The 15284-nt window shown below is 51.7% G+C and overlaps 1 protein-coding gene across 1 annotated transcript in view; it reads left to right on the top strand.

The window, feature by feature from the left end:
* Window positions 1–3038: 3038 nt before the first annotated feature.
* Window positions 3039–15284, top strand: part of C4H10orf71 (chromosome 4 C10orf71 homolog) — a 28240-nt gene continuing 15994 nt past the window's right edge. The window contains exon 1 of the mRNA XM_055275353.1: window positions 3039–3102. The gene's annotated coding sequence lies outside the window, so the exon portion shown is untranslated. The remainder of the gene's footprint in view (window positions 3103–15284) is intronic.

The following is a 15284-nucleotide window of genomic DNA, read 5'->3' as shown; positions in this document are numbered from 1 at the left end:
AATCAGGTGAGTGGCTTCCTGTTATTTGCAGGGATATGAGCTTCAAATACCCAGAACCAGAAATTGGCCTGAAGGACCCATTCTGCACTGCCCTTATCACCAGCTTTTGAACATTTCTAATTAATACCAATACAGAGCAGATTAAATTTGCTGCAAAATTAAGTTAGCGATCACCACATGCGGCAAGGCCATAACTAGACCCTTTTTTACCCACGCTGTTGGGTGTGTGTGCTGCCCTCACAGTGTTCCAGAGGCCTTGCTGAGGGGTGCAGCCAGTGAAGCCACTGCAAGGATGGGCCACCACAGCACGCCGCCTGAGGACAGCTTTATTTATGCTCTTGCAGAATGTACAAGTGGGCCTTGTTTTTCTGGACGGCTAGGGAGCACACTGGCTCACATAGCATCCATGGTTCCACATTTAGAGTTGTGTCTTCATTCACATTCTTTCCATGCAGCTCACAGCTCCTGGACTGGATGACAGTGGTCACTTTGCCTGGGCCAGTCCCCCGGACAGATGCCAGCTCTGGGCCATGCAGACCCTGAGTGTTTTTGGGCTGGAGCTTGGGCTCAGTTCTGCGGCTGTGTTTCCGGCTGGGGATGGTCTGCATCAGGATACCCGCTGTAACTGGCACAGACATGGAGTCTATTACACGGGGCAGGTGGGGGGACATCCAGGAGAAATTAGATTCTGCAGGTGTCAGCTATGCTCAGACTTGCTGGATGGAGCCTCCAGCCAAGCCCTGAGGGCTGCCTGCTCCTAGGACAGGCTCTTGCTGGGTCAACTGTGTTTTATTATTCTCTCCCTACCCCTCCTGCTGACGTCATTGACAAAGCTACCCGCCACTGCCCGGCCCCCGGAACATTCCCCAGCCATCCCACAGTGCTCTTTCCTCAATCAGCCACTTCAAGCAAACACCATTCACTCCTGCTGCAGAGCAAAGCTTGCTGTTCCTAGGATCCTAAACAAGACATGAGGTCATGCTCTCCACCTGTGAAGAATGAAACGTAAGCTGGGGAAGGAAGGTGCTGAGGAGGGGAGGAAAGCAAATTAGGAAAACCAGGGGCCCTGCCGAAGCTTTCAGCTCATGTTACTCATACGCCAAAGCGAACTCCTCCATAAAATGAGATTTAGTAATGCAACATTTTCTAACATCTGGAACAAAATGATTTGGGTCAAACAGATGACATATGAACTGACTGTAAATTTGTTTCAATGCAGAATGGGAGGGAGGGAAATTAATAAATATATCAAATCCATGATCTATTAAGTATTGTCGTTTTCCATAAAGTTCTTCTGTTCAAGAAAAAAAGCAAGTCAATTTAAATTTTCTTTAAAGGAAAATAGTAAATGTTGATACAGATGGTTGAGATGTAGCAAAAAGCATGGGAAAAAATAACAAATAAATGACTAACATTTTGGGAAGCTTTGCAATAGACGAGCATATTCATGTACATGAGCTCCCCTGACCCTGAACCCCACAGAGCACAGGCATTCTCTCCACTTTAGAGATGGGTAAACTGAAGCTCAGGAAGGGTAAGTATGTGACATGTCAACTGACTAGGAAATAATGGAGCCAGGGCTCAAAATCCTGTGTACTTTTTAAATGTTGGCTCCCATCTCAAGTTGATGGTTTTTATCTGCCCTTTTGGCATGTGTTTGTTTTGGCAAACAGGGGAGGTAGGGAGGTGGGTGGGTAAAATTGAGGGGTTCACTTTGGGCCTCCCTCAAAGCATCTCTGAGTGCGGAGCAGCGAGTAATCATCCCCACAGCGAGGTTCTGAAGCTCGCAGGGCAAAAGGCAAGTCTTGAGGCTCCCAGGAGGAGGCGGGTCTGAATGCTCCTGCTGGTTGGGATCTCACGCCTTAGTCTGCAGGGCAAGGAGGAGCTGTTCTTTGTGACTTGGTTTAGACAAAAGTACATAGACCTGGGTCCCTGTGGCCCTGGCTGTCAGCCGGTTCAAGGCTGGAGGTGGTGCCAGGCCCCAACTTGGGGCTGGGACACAGGTTGCTGCCCTTGAAGAGCCCACAGGGGCAGAAGGGACAGTCTGTAAATAGACCCAAAGACACAGCGCACTGCAAAGTTGCAGAGGCTTTCAGGGCTGCACAGAGGCTTTCAGGGCTGCACAGAGCAGGACACCCAGGGGGGCCAGTCATCTCTGCTTTCTCAGGCCACAGTCAGGGAAGCATAAAAAAGAATCTTGGAGAGAAAGGGGGAAGAAAAACCACTCTTGCATTAAATCCTGGTAGCAAGCAGACTATCCTAGGGCCGGCTTGGGAGAGTAAGGAAGGCACTCTGGGAGCTGGCATGGCACAAGCCAAGGAAAAGCCAGTGGAAAAAGTTGGGGGATCTGCGGGCAGTTTGGGGAGCAGGTGACCCCAGGCTGAGACAGCAAGCAGCCATTGGGAAGGCAGGCATGAGCCCACCTGAGGGGTTGCAGGGAGGCCAGCCCTTCCCAGAGGTGGAGAGGGGAGCCTGGCAGAACGGGACTTGTCCACTAGTGCTTGGACTTTGCAAACAACTGGGCTTGCTGTAGCCAAGCTCACCAAGTGGACACTTACCTTGCCTCTTCCCCGATTATTTCATATCCTTCTGTAACTCTCACCCTGAGACCCAGCCTGGCCTTCCCCCAGCTGCATATTATTCTGCTCCAAAAGCACAGCAGAGGACGGCTCCTTACTCGAGGAATGCGGGCGGCGGTCGTCCAGAGCTGATGATGAAACGGGCTATTTCTGCCCCGGGACATCAGCAGGGCTCCGGGCTCTGGCTCCAAGGCACACACTCTATTGTTTTTAATGTTTCCCTAAACAAATGTTTTCCTTCCCACCTCGGGATATTTTTATTTGACTCTAGGTGCTGGAATAGCTTTAGCAATCATTCTGGATTGAAGTTGGAATCGTGGTTAGGGTCCAGCTAAGCGGCAAGCAATTTCTCACTCCCCAAGTGATCTGTTACTCGTGGCTGATTTGGAAGTAAAAATAGCAGCTGAGGCTGTTTGTTTAATCTGACTGTTACTTGACACCACGCGGGTGTTGCAGTGCGGACTGTTTGCCTCTTCCCCACCAAGAACACCATTTGGTTTCCCCCGGCTGGGTCTCTATTTAGGTAAGCTTCGCGGACTTCCCATGTCTGGCCGGCTTCTGGACACTGATCTTCCTCAGGTGGGTAGGTTTGTGAGCTAGAGGAGGCTTGGGTCCTGAATCCACTCTCCTATCACCTTTCGGCAGCCTGGCTAAAGAGGAAAGAAGAAGTCTTGGCTGCTGGGCAGAGCCGGGGTTCTCTCCCATTCCCGAGGAGGCCTGAGCAGCTGGACACGCAGAGAGCGGAAGGTACAGCCCAGACACTTGTCTGGCTCCTTAGCGTGGGCAGGGAGGCTCAAGCTCATGGCGGAAGGGACGTTCCCGCTGGGCCGATGCTGTGCTGGGGAAGTAGTTCGGTGCCAGGGTGCTGTGCAGGGTGGTATGTGTGTGCCAGGAGCCCATTGGTGTTGGGGCTGAGGTTCTTGGTGTGCTGGATGGGCCTCGGGGACCACGTACCCGGAACCATGTACATGTGTGACTTTGTCCTTAGGTGTCATCTGTCAGGGATCTCTGCTCCCACATGGCTGAGTGCACAGATGTGCCCAGGCCACTGTGCTGTCAAATGGGGGGCACCCCATGGTCCCAGGTTTTCAGCATTCAGTGCTGAGGGAGGCTGGCTTTCTTAGCTCCCCCAGCGCTGGGCCAGGCAGGGTCACACCAGCTGTAACAAAGAGAAAAACTGGTGACTGAGACGTTCTGGCCTGTGGGCTCTGCGAGCATGTGTGTCCCCAAAACAAAGCCCGCCACAGGCTGCCTGTTCTTACACACCCTGGGAGGGCCCCCACCAGACTCCCACAGGGTAGGCTTGACTGAGTCTAAAATTACCTCTTTTATTTTCTGGTGGAGAAGAATTGAACATTGAGAACAGCAGTGGTCAATGTGTGTGGAAAGCTAGATAGCCTTAAGAAGAGTCATTGTGTAGGCCTTTCGGGTAGCTCCATAAGTATAGGAACCTGGGCAGCAGATTAAACAGATGTGCGTAGTAAATGAGGTCCTGTTTTCCAGCATTTGAGTTCCCTTTACAGTAGTGGCTGGTAACTCTGGTCTGTGGTCTGAGCACCTGGTTTTGTAAATAAAGTTTTATTGGCACACAGCCACGCTCATTCATTTGCATATTGTCTAAGGCTGCTTCTACACTCTATCAGCAGAGACCATATGGCCTGCAAAACTGAAAATGCTTACAACGTGGCCCTTTACAGAAAAAGTTTGGGACCACTGTGTTACAAGAACACTTCTTGAGATGGGTCAATTTAATACACACACACAAAAAAGCAGTGAAAGTTCTTTCTGTTAGAATAGCTTGTAAGCCAGACCCTTCAGGACCAGTGGCTGGCTGGTTCCTGAGCCTCCTGCACCTTCCAGGGCCCACTTTTTAGGCCTGGCTGATACAGGAAACGTCCAGTTTGCTATCATGGTGCAAGGAGGGTTAGCTTAGCAGTAGAATCACCAGACACACAGCGTGTCCATGTGGCCTGGGCTGAGCAGGGCAGATTGTGCTTATCGGGGTGATTTATAAATAGACTTCCCCGGGTGACCCAAGTCCAACACACATCTGCCCCTGGGTCTCTGGGAACAAGTTTGTCTGCTCTTGGATGACCAGAAGCTCACTGGGAAGGGAACAACTGTGTGCAGTGGGTAGGAAGGGGGCTGGTGGAATGCTGTGTCCTGGAGCAGAGGGGCTTAGGTCTCCTGGAACCTGGGGAGAGAAAGCTGTTGAGAGTAGACAGGAAGGCCAGAGATGGCCATGCATCCTCCCACCTTGATTTCTTTTTGCCAGGACAGAAGTAAGTGTCTTTGTCTTTTCCTGACCCTAAGGAAGCCCTGGAGACCCTCACTGAAGAGGGGAGGCCTCATGTCTTGAAATAGCCCTATTCCTCCAGTATCTGCCAGAAATCTCAGGAACCCAAGCCTGCTGGTGGCACCAGGACTGGGCCGTCTTCCTCATTGGCTCTTGGGATTTTACTCCATATGCCCTGGGTTCCTGGAGGGAAGCAAAGGGCTTCGAGAGAAGGCCACGCTACAGGGGCATACAGGGCTGCTGCTCCCCAACAGGGCCCATCGAGGCTGGAGTGGATTTTGGTTTTATTCTTAAACCTCATTTCACAAAATCCAGCCAGTCCATAGTCTTTAACTCAATCATACGCTTCATTTAGTTAATTGGAAAAATCTCAGACACCCCCTCATTTCTACTTGGTTTCCAAGGGTTGCATGGCATGAGCTAGTGGATGGGACAGAGTGGGAAGGACAAGGGATCAGTGGAGGCCTATCAAGACCCAAACATGGCACATGTAGAGCACATGCTGATGCTCAGATGTGTCACCCCCAATGTAAGTCATTGGTATCACTCTAGAACATTCCCTGGAAGGGGCTGCCTGTGGGAAGAATACAGTGTGATTAATCCACAGCCTCCTAAAGTCAAGGGGAGGCAAGAGCATAACTCAGCTGACCTGGGTTCTCAGGGGAAAGACTGAAGCCAGCTCAGTGCAAAGTGCATTCCCTTCCAAGCCCAGGTCAGACAGCCTGGGGAAAGTCTGACAGAAAGAAAATCCCAATCAACCATGAATAGCTTCCTCTCCAGACTTAGAGACCTCCTTGTCTTAGATGAAGGGGAAAGGGACGTTCTTCTGGGCCATGACACATGGCAGATGAGCAGGCCTTCCCTGCATCATCCATTCTCTGCTTGGCCAATCCCAGGGGCTCCTTTGGCCCACCCCACTCTGGGTTATCTTCCCTTGCCTCGGTTGGTCCCTTCTTTCACTACTAACCCCCTTCCCAGGTGGGCTTGAGCTGCTGAGGGACTGCAAGGCTGGCTGGAGGGAAGGATTTCATCTGGGATATCTCCCACCTCAAAGCCTTCACCTGAAGCTTGAGGAGGGCAGGGGGAAGGGGAGGCTCTCCAATTTGCTTGGGAAGCCTCTGAAGGAATTTCCGAGGCATTCTCCCTACTCCCCACTGTGTCAGGAGGTTGGTTCCAGACCTGGCACCACTGAGCCTGCCTGCAAGGGCCAGGTCATGCCAGGTCATATTGGAGCTGCCCCTTGGCTTGCCCTGTCCCGGGTTGCCAGGCCACAGTAGCACCACCAGCTCATCCTCTCACCTGGCTGTGTCTGCCACCCTCAGAGGCAGATCAGCGGAAGACTTCAGAGGTCAAGGGGTGAGAGCTCAGGCCCCCTGGGCTACACCCACTAGATGCAAGCCATTTCTTGCCCTCAGTTTGCCCACCATTTCCCCTGTGGAAATCATTGGCCGCGGACCTCCAGTGTGCAAAGTTTTGGAGTATCTGGCCTCATTCTCAACCATCCAGCACGGTAGGTCTTGTGAGCCCCCTCACAGAGGCAGGCGCCGAGGCTTGGAGAGGTTAAGTAACTTGCGCAAAGATGCACAGTGAATGTGGGCTTATGATCTGAATGCAACGCCCATGTCTTGTACTCACTGCCTCCTGACACCCAGAGCTCCCAATAGATTCTCTAGAAAGGAGGCCATCCCATCACCAGAGTCAAAACCTCCCTTAGGAAAGCTGAGTATGCCTAGAGAGGTGCACAGGCTTCACCCCAGCTCCTCTGGACTTCGGGAAGTTGCCCAGGGTGCTGCAGGGATTCCACACTGCGCTTGGAAGCCTGTGGCTCTAAAGGGGCAACAGGACAGGCAAATCCGGGTTCATAGGTCAGCCCTGACACTTCTCAGCAAGCCCCCTGGACCTCAGCTTTGTCCTCTGTGAAATGGGAATAATAACAGCTCCCACATCAGTCCTGCGAGCACTAACTGAGCAAATGTATGAAAAGTTCCCATCACGTGGTAGAAATACAAGAACTGCTCTCCTCACTCCACTGTCCTATTTGGAGATTTTTTTCTTCCCACTTAAACTCCAGCTTGGGCCTATACCTTCCAGATTCACCAAGGAGAAAGTCCTGTGCCTCAGTTCAGCCGGTTCATGCTCACAACTCAGCGGGAGAGCAGCTAGCACCATACAGGACTGACCCCAGCCCCATGGTGACCACACATGGTGACCACTTCCCCTCTTGTGTGGAAGAGGTCATGGATCTGAGCACCTTCAGCACATGGGGTGGGTGGGAGGTCAAGCCTGAGTGGGAAAGTAATATTCCCACCTCTGAACCAGTCTCAGGACAAGGGCAGACACGGCACAAACCACAGCCACTGACAAGCATCAGACCCGAGTGGCCCAAGAGACTATGACCTGTTAGTACAACCTCCCTGAAGCAGGGGCAACCTCCCATCACTCAAGACCCAGATCAGCTTTCTCCAGGTGTGGTCTCAGGGCCAGCAGATCTCCTGAGTTCTGAGCGGGATTAAGCGATGTTAAGCCAGCCCCCAGGGCATTCTGAAAAGCGTGAGGATGCTTCCTTAAGAAGAGAAAGGGGGGCAAGGGGCTGGTGCTGTTCTCAGACACAACAGGAGATGCTCCAAGGAGCCAAGTTTTTCACATCAACACAGCCATAGGTTGAAATAAACATGGTTGTTAGAGGAGCATCTTTCAGCTTTAAATTTGAAAAGGAGAACCAGGCTGGCCACATCTGAATGGCTTTCCTTGCCATGAGGAAGTCCATGAAGCAGTTGGGTGTTGGTCAGCTCCTTACACTGCACTGCAGGAGCCTGTTCTCCCCTTTTCTTCCCCTGGCCGAGCCGCCTCACCCTTGCTGTGCTGGTTGGAGAAAGGACAGCGGTCATCTACCAGCTACTTTCCAGCCTCCAGCAGAGACATGAGGAGAAGGCCAGGCACAGCTTCAGACCTACGTGGGAGGCTTAGGAATTCCCAGGGGTGCTCTGTGTGAGGCCCCCTTCTCCTTATCCCAGATGCACACAGCTTCGTGGCTTCCAGGCCAGGGAAGATGACCTCTGCAGGAGAGCCAGGTCCTACATATGCCTCCTCTAGCTTTACTAAAGCAAATGCTCCCTGACGGGACCAGATGCAGAGAGAGATAGCTGAGAATTTGCTAGGAGAGAGGTTGCTACCCACTCCTCGCCCTGCACGAACCTATGGCAATTAGAAGACCATCTCATCTCTTGACTCTCTGCCTCACTGCATTCTGCAGAGACCTGGCCCTGAATCCTGGCTCTGCTGCTCTCTGGCTGTGTGACCTTAAGCGAGTTCCTCAACCTCTCTGACCTTCAATTTCTCCATCTAAAATTCCTTTTGCATCAGCCCTACTCGATTTGCCAGTTGTTGCACCCATTGAGTGAGGCCATGGATATAGAGTGAGGGAAAGGTGGCAGGAGCTCCATCAACAGGATGGGTGCCTAGGACTGCCAGGGGCTAACATTTGGTGACAGCTCTTCCAGCTCTGCTTCTCTGCCTGCGTCACGCAACCTCATGGCACCAGTTTACATATGGAGAACCTGGTCTATAGACGATGCGATGGACTCTGTAGAAACCCTGCCCTCCCGTAGTTCTCAGGAGTCCTGCCTGAACCTCCTGTCTCTGCCAAGCCTGGCACCCTCCAGGGCTGCTTTCAGGGGGTTCCCCTCCCCATAGTGCCAGGCTCCCTTCCCAGGGGCTGGAGAAAGGACGGTTGCTGAGGGGATACCCCCATCCCAACAAAAACAAATGTCTCTTCCTCCAGGAGCCCTCAAGTGGGCTTCTGTCTAGACAAGGCTCTCCAAGGTGGAATCTGTTCATAGGTTACAGTTGTCCCTTCACCACCCACTTCCTGATCTGTAAGGGGTTTCCACAAACATCAAGCTGCTGGGTCTGCCTTTCCATTTGCCCCAAGGTCACCAAAGTGAGACTGAGGCTCACACAAGTTGAGTGGCAAGTCCTAAAGCTGTCTGATTCTGAAGCTCTTAACTGGAGAGTTATGTGCCCCAGTAAGTAACGGCCAGGGCAGGGTTTCAAGTTCTTTGCACCCCATGCTATGGAATCCCAGATGTCATGGGATATGGGGAATAGAAGGACATCTTATGGCCATAGGTCTCAAGATGAGCTCTAAGGAGACCTGTGGGTAAGAACCAGGAGTATGGAGGCTGCAAGGTAGCCAGGAGCAGGTGGGTCCCCAAAGGCACAGTATGGTGCTGAGCACAGACTCTTAACCTGTAGCTGGCATTCTAGAAGCTGCTAGAGGAGGCTCTCTAAAGACAGGTGAAAGGGACCACTTCTCTGGCAGCCCTAGGTTCCAGCCCCACACCACCAGGTGTTAAATTCTGCACTACACACGTTTCTCCTCTGCAAAGAAGAGTAACTCCTGTGCTCCTGTGTAATGAGGCTGTTGTGAATACTAATTAAATAATAAATATTTATAATACTAGGTTATAAAGTACCTTTATACCAGGTGCTCATTCCCCACTCAGTGGATAAGAGAAATTTCTCTCACCTACTCATTCACTCACTTGTTTAGCAAATAAATGGCCCCATGCTAGGCATAGGCACTGTGTGGAGACTGGAAACATAACCTAGAGCAGAAAGGCAAGGCCCAGCCCATGGACCCGCCACCAGGGGGTGGGGTCTCCTCCCCTCCCCAAGTGAATCTGATCAGTCACTGTGTTTGGGCCTTGGGTCTCCAATTCTCCATCCAGATGAAAATCTAGCATTACCAGAAACAGGGCACCCATAAGTTGGGCATAATTAGTGATGCCTAAAATTTCTGGTCTCAGAGAGTTTTTTCTATATCACTATAGATTGTAAGTCATTATTGAGTCCTAAAATCACTAAGTTGTGAAGAGGTTTTTTAAATGAAAGAATAGAACAGATTAGATTAGGATGAAGCAGTACATACAAGAAGGGTAAGCTTTGCTTTGTCCAGTTTTCCATGATACATATGTCTCCAAGCATGTTCTGTGCCATGATGTAAATGCATTTCTTATTACATGTAGAGGAGAAACCTCTGCTCTGTGGAGACACGGAGAGGAGGATATGCATGCCATTCACTCGCTCCCTGTCAACCTGGCAGGTGAGGCGTGGGGCTGCAATGGTCAGGGCTTTCTGAACCTCCTTCTAGTCCAGGCGTCCTCCCTGCTGTGGTGGGGATCCAGGACCTGGTGGTTTGGCTGACTCCAGCATCGAGAGACTCTCAAGCAGTGCCTGCCACAGGGACCGATTCCATGAAAATTCCTGTGTCCAGCATGGGGAGCAACCTTGGGAGTGGGCAGTCCCGGGGCAGGCACAGCCGGGTTGATTTTTATTATCCCTTTTTTCCAGGTGTAGCAGTTAAGTGACACCCATGACAACAGCATTTTAGAGCTGGGTCTCTGCTCTTCCCACTGCCGATACTGCCTATTTGATGACTCTCATGTCAGGTCCTGCCATTTCCAGAATCCAGGGCAAGATGTTCCTAGGAAATGTGGAGGGGAAGAGCAAGTGAATACATGAATGAGTGAAGGCAGGAAGAGCCTGGTGCTGGGCTAGTGCTCCCTCTCTGATTCTCTAACAGCAGTTCTCAGCCAGGGGTGATTTTGCCCAAAGATTTGGGCAGCACCAGTGATGTGGGGACTTAGAAAGTCTATTGGGAGTACCTGTGCCAGGTGCATGGTGTGGGGTCCACTTGCAGATGAGAAAGGCACTCACATGCCATGTCCCTCAAGCACGGTTGTACTCAGCAACCATGGCTAAAGGGCACAGAGCAGCACGAGGGCCTGTGCCCAGATCCCAGGGGGGCCCACCATTCACATGGCCCCTGCACTCCTGAAGGAGCCATGTGTCCCTCCTCCAGCAGCTGCCCTGGCTGGCCTGGTGGTGGGGGTGGCCCTGAAGTTTGGGTTGGGTACAACAAGGAGGTGCAAGGGTAAGAAGGATGAGCAGCAGAACCATGGCTGCCAGGCTGACCCTGCTTTCTCCCAAAATCTCTGCCCCTCAGACAACTCCCCTCCTGGGCAGTAGAGCAGGACTGGTACTCTCCCAGCCCTGGGAGAGGAAGACAGGGTGAACAGAGTTGTTTGGGATCACATGCTCTCCCTTCCAGATCTTTCCTGCTCCTACTTTTACCTGTGATGCCAGCATGGCTGCTCCTATAAAGCATCTCTGAGCTCACAAGGAGACGCCAAGGGTACCTCTGAGCTCGCCAGGAGAAGCCAAGGGCACCTCTGAGCTCACGAGGAAGAGCCAAGGGCCCTTTGCTCAGGGAGCATCTGGCTGCTGAGGCTGGGCCCCTTGAGGTCTGCAGAGAACACCGGAGAGAGTGTCGTGGAGCAGCTGGCAGTGCCAGGCCTGAGCTCCTTCCTAGTGGAAGGGACTGTCCAGAGACTGTGTCTGGCTGAGTCCAGCCCATCTGGCCACCAGGAGCTCCAAGGAGTGATCCTCCATAATGCTCCACCTCCAGAAGAGGTCAGAAACTGCGCGAAGAGGTGCTGCTGACAGCTCGCAGGTTAGCCTTTGTGGAGTGAGACTCTACCCAAGTTTAAACAGTGCGAGCTCTGGAGCCTGCTGGGATGCAGAGGCGCACTAGAGCCCCCTGCGCCCTGCAAGGCCCACTGAGCACACCTCATCCCAACTCTGCCTGGGATGTCAGGGGAGCAGCAAGAAATTAGCCAGTGCTACAAATCCAGTGCTTTTTGCCCCAGAGAGCTGGTTATTAAACATTGCTTTGTCTGCCCTGGTCATCAGGGAGCAGGAATCAGGAGGGGACAGGCTGTGGGAGACTGCTTGAACCCAGCCCCATTCTCCTCCTCTCTTCTTTTCTCCTATGACTTCTCATTTCTCCTGCCATAAGGGTCCCATCCTGGGTCTGTGATGCCAGGTATTGGTCGCCCTCACGTCCTGGGTTAGACCAAGCCCGGCCTTCCCTGTGCCTTGTTCCCTGGCCTCTAACTGTAGGCACAGCCCTGGGTCTGAGCAGCACTTGGAAGCTTCTGGGGAATGACCCATCCAGACATGGCAGACTGGCTACCCAGACCAGAAGTCAGCTTCAGGCTGAGCTGAGCTCACAGAGAAAGCATCTCTCCTCCAGTCTCTTCCCAGAGGATAGCAGCCCCTACTACCCCCTGCTCATATCCAGATCTGTGGGTTTGACAAGCCCAGGCAAGCTGGTTTCTTCAACCACAACCTCTGGGGCATCCTGGACTTCTACCTGCTACAAGATTTAGAGGCCCCTGCACATGTAATGTGGTTGTAGAAGATTCAGACTCCCACCAGGCCAACACTGCCATCATGGCACCCAACCACATCATGTTCCTGGGGGCGGCCAAAGCCAAATTTGTTCTCTCCCAGGGCACAGTGGCCTCCGAGTCAGTTTGACAGCCTTTAGCTTTCCCAGTCTATAAGCTGAGTTTGGGTCCAGTCAAGCTAGGCCAGGCTGCAGGCTGACACCCCTCTCCCATGTGCCAAATATCAGGCTAGTGGAGCCAAAATGGCCAGACTGGATGTACAATGACCCTTATGCAAATCAAATCTCTGCTTTACACACATAAGAGGCACTGCCCAGTGGAAGCCAATCTAAGGCAATCAGAGGTAATTGCGCTTTTACAAAGCAATAACTTCCCAGGATCCATCCAGTTACGCGAGGAGAGGGCCCGGGTCAGCCCTGCACATGGCTATATCTCCAGCACCAAAACTGGTGACATGAAGCAGGTGTTCAATGAGTAGTTGTTGAATGGATCAATACATAAATAAGCTTCAAGTCATGCTTGCGAGATCTTCTTCTAGGAGTCTAAATGAACTTATGCTTTCTTCTAGGAGTCTAAATGAACTTATAATTTCTGATTTCCAAAAGTCAAAAGGGGTTACAAAGACACAGCAAGCCCCACATGCGAGGAGCTGAGGAGGCATCATCCTGGGGCTGGAGAGCAGGGGACTGAGGCCGAGGACTGGGCGAGGCCCTGCCCAGCATTCCCAGGCCTTAAGCAAGGGACCAGCAATTGACCTAGCCAGTCACAGCTCAGTTTCATCAGCTGTAAGATGATGAGGGGAGCCTATCATGCCGAGTGTTATCAAGGAATAAGTGAGCACAGGCAGGTGCAGGGGTCGACCTACTGCTTCACAGACACTCAACACATGTCTGCTGCCCTCACCTGAAGGACTTCAACTGAGGAAGTAAATTTTGCCATTTCATTGTTGGCTGCTATGGGCTGAATGTGTGTGCTCCAAAATTCACTGAGATTACCCCAGTGGAATGGTATTAGGAGGTGGGGCCTATGGGAAGTAATTAGGTCATGAGGGTGGGGTCCCTTGTGATAGGATCAGTGCCCTTATAAGAAGAGACACAAAAGGGCTTGCTTATACATGTGCATGCTCACTCTCTCTCTGCCTTATGAGAATACAACAAGAAAGTGTCCATTTACAATCCAGGAAGAGGGCCCTCACCAGAAACCAGGTCTGCCAGTGCCTCGATCTTGAACTTTCCAGCCTCCAGAACTGTGAGGAGTAAATGTCTATTTTAAGCTTCCTAGCCTATGATATTTTAGTTCAAGCTAAGACATTCTCCTTGTAAAGCATAGACCATAGACAAGGACATTCCCCTCTAAAGCAAGGGGGCTGTTAGAATTGCACAGAGAGGTCAAGAGCTTGGCCCAAAACTGACCAGCAAGGCACAGGTTCAGAGCAAGGCACCCTGTGGCGTGGGGTGGTGGAGGCTGTGTGTGCTGTGCATCTGAGGGTGGAGGACCATCTGTGAGCAGGGCTCCAGGCTGTGCATAGACAGGGAGGAGTTGTCACACTTCACTCCACTGAACTGCTTGTCAGACATGCCTGATTCGATGACTCAGAAAACCAACCCAGAAAGAAGAGCAAGAGGAATCAATTCCAATTTTTTAGAGCCTTCTGGGTGTGAAAAAGCCAACCCCTGCCATCTCCACTGTCTTCCTGTTTCCCCTTCTCTAAGAAGTGAAAGCACCATTCAATTAAGGTAATTAAATTCACCCGAAGATCTTGGGCTCAAAAACCACACTACCGGCAAGTGGTCAAACCCAGCAACAAAGTAAACCCCAATGGCTTCCTGTGGAAAGACGGGCAGGGATGAGGAGGAAAATGGAACATATTTTCAGCAGCTCAGGGGTGCACCTTGGGCCTGCAGGGGAGCCCCCAGCTCTGCAGAGCCCAGCTGCCTGAGCCTCCCGCAGCACCAGAGCCCTCCCCAAACCGGAAGGACTCATGTTTACAGGCTGAATCAAAAGTTTCACTTCTGTGGATGTCTGGGAGAACTCAGCTGAGAAGATCCTTAGGACATGACGTGAAAGTGAAATGAAACCCTCGTTTTCTCCCCCAGAGCCACCAATTCTCCCATGAACTCCAGCCCATGAGCCATAAGCGGAGCTGGCAACACCTCCCAGGACACACCTAAGGAAGCCTGAGTCCACAGGCCAGAGGTTCGGGGTTTCACCCTGGAGAAAGCAGAAGGCGGTAAGGTAGTGAGCCCAGGCTGACTCATCCCCAGTTCTTCTCTGTCTTTACACGCTGTGTGGCACTGAGCAACATCCTGCACTTCTCTGTGCCTTTGTTTCTCAACCTAGAAGATGGTGACAAGGCCACTCAACCTGCCTCAGAGGAGTCATGAGAATGAAACAAGATCACGGATGCTGAAATGTGTCATGAACTACAGGGTGATGCATACACATGAGCTGTGACTGTCACTGTGTCATCCCAGTATTGACTCACTGCATTGGCTTCCTCTGATGGTGATCAACTTTGAGTGCTAAAAGTTGGTGAGACCCTCGGATAGCCAGATGATGATGATGAAGAAGAAGTCGTCATCATCCAGTGGAATTTGAATTTCAGATAATAATTTTGTTAGTATAAGTATATCCCACATATTGCGTGGGATACACTTACACTAAAAAAGTATTTATTGTTTATTTGAAATTCACATTTCACTCAGTGTCCTGTCTTTTTAATTTGCTCAATCTAGCAGCCTGACCATGCCAGATCACCAAGTGTTCCCTCTGTGCAGTGTCCCCAGGACCACCAAGACCCGGCCCCAAGCCCACTCTGTCACTCACCAGTTGTAAGACATGGAATAACTGGGTCCTCCCTCTGAGGGCACTTTGTCTCACCTCATGGGTGATTGTGGTCCCTGAGTTGGGCCCCCCAGCGTCACCAAGTGGGGCTTTGGTCCTGCAGACCTGACAAGCTCCTCAGTTATGTGGGGGACACTTGCAATAGGGCTTGGCATGTAGGAGTTGTGAGTCTTCTCCCCTACACTTCCTGTCCTTATAACCTGGGACACATGAGGGTCTGGGATACATCAGCAGAAGTTAGACTGCATGACCTTCTCAGGCCTGGATTGGCTGCCAGCCAGGAGCCCCGAGGAAAACAACATGGACCTCTGT

Source organism: Symphalangus syndactylus, chromosome 4, assembly GCF_028878055.3.
Source record: "Symphalangus syndactylus isolate Jambi chromosome 4, NHGRI_mSymSyn1-v2.1_pri, whole genome shotgun sequence".
Taxonomy (NCBI): Eukaryota; Metazoa; Chordata; class Mammalia; order Primates; family Hylobatidae; genus Symphalangus; species Symphalangus syndactylus.
The sequence above is the reverse complement of the archived record's forward strand: the minus strand, read 5'-3'. Positions and strand labels throughout refer to the sequence as shown.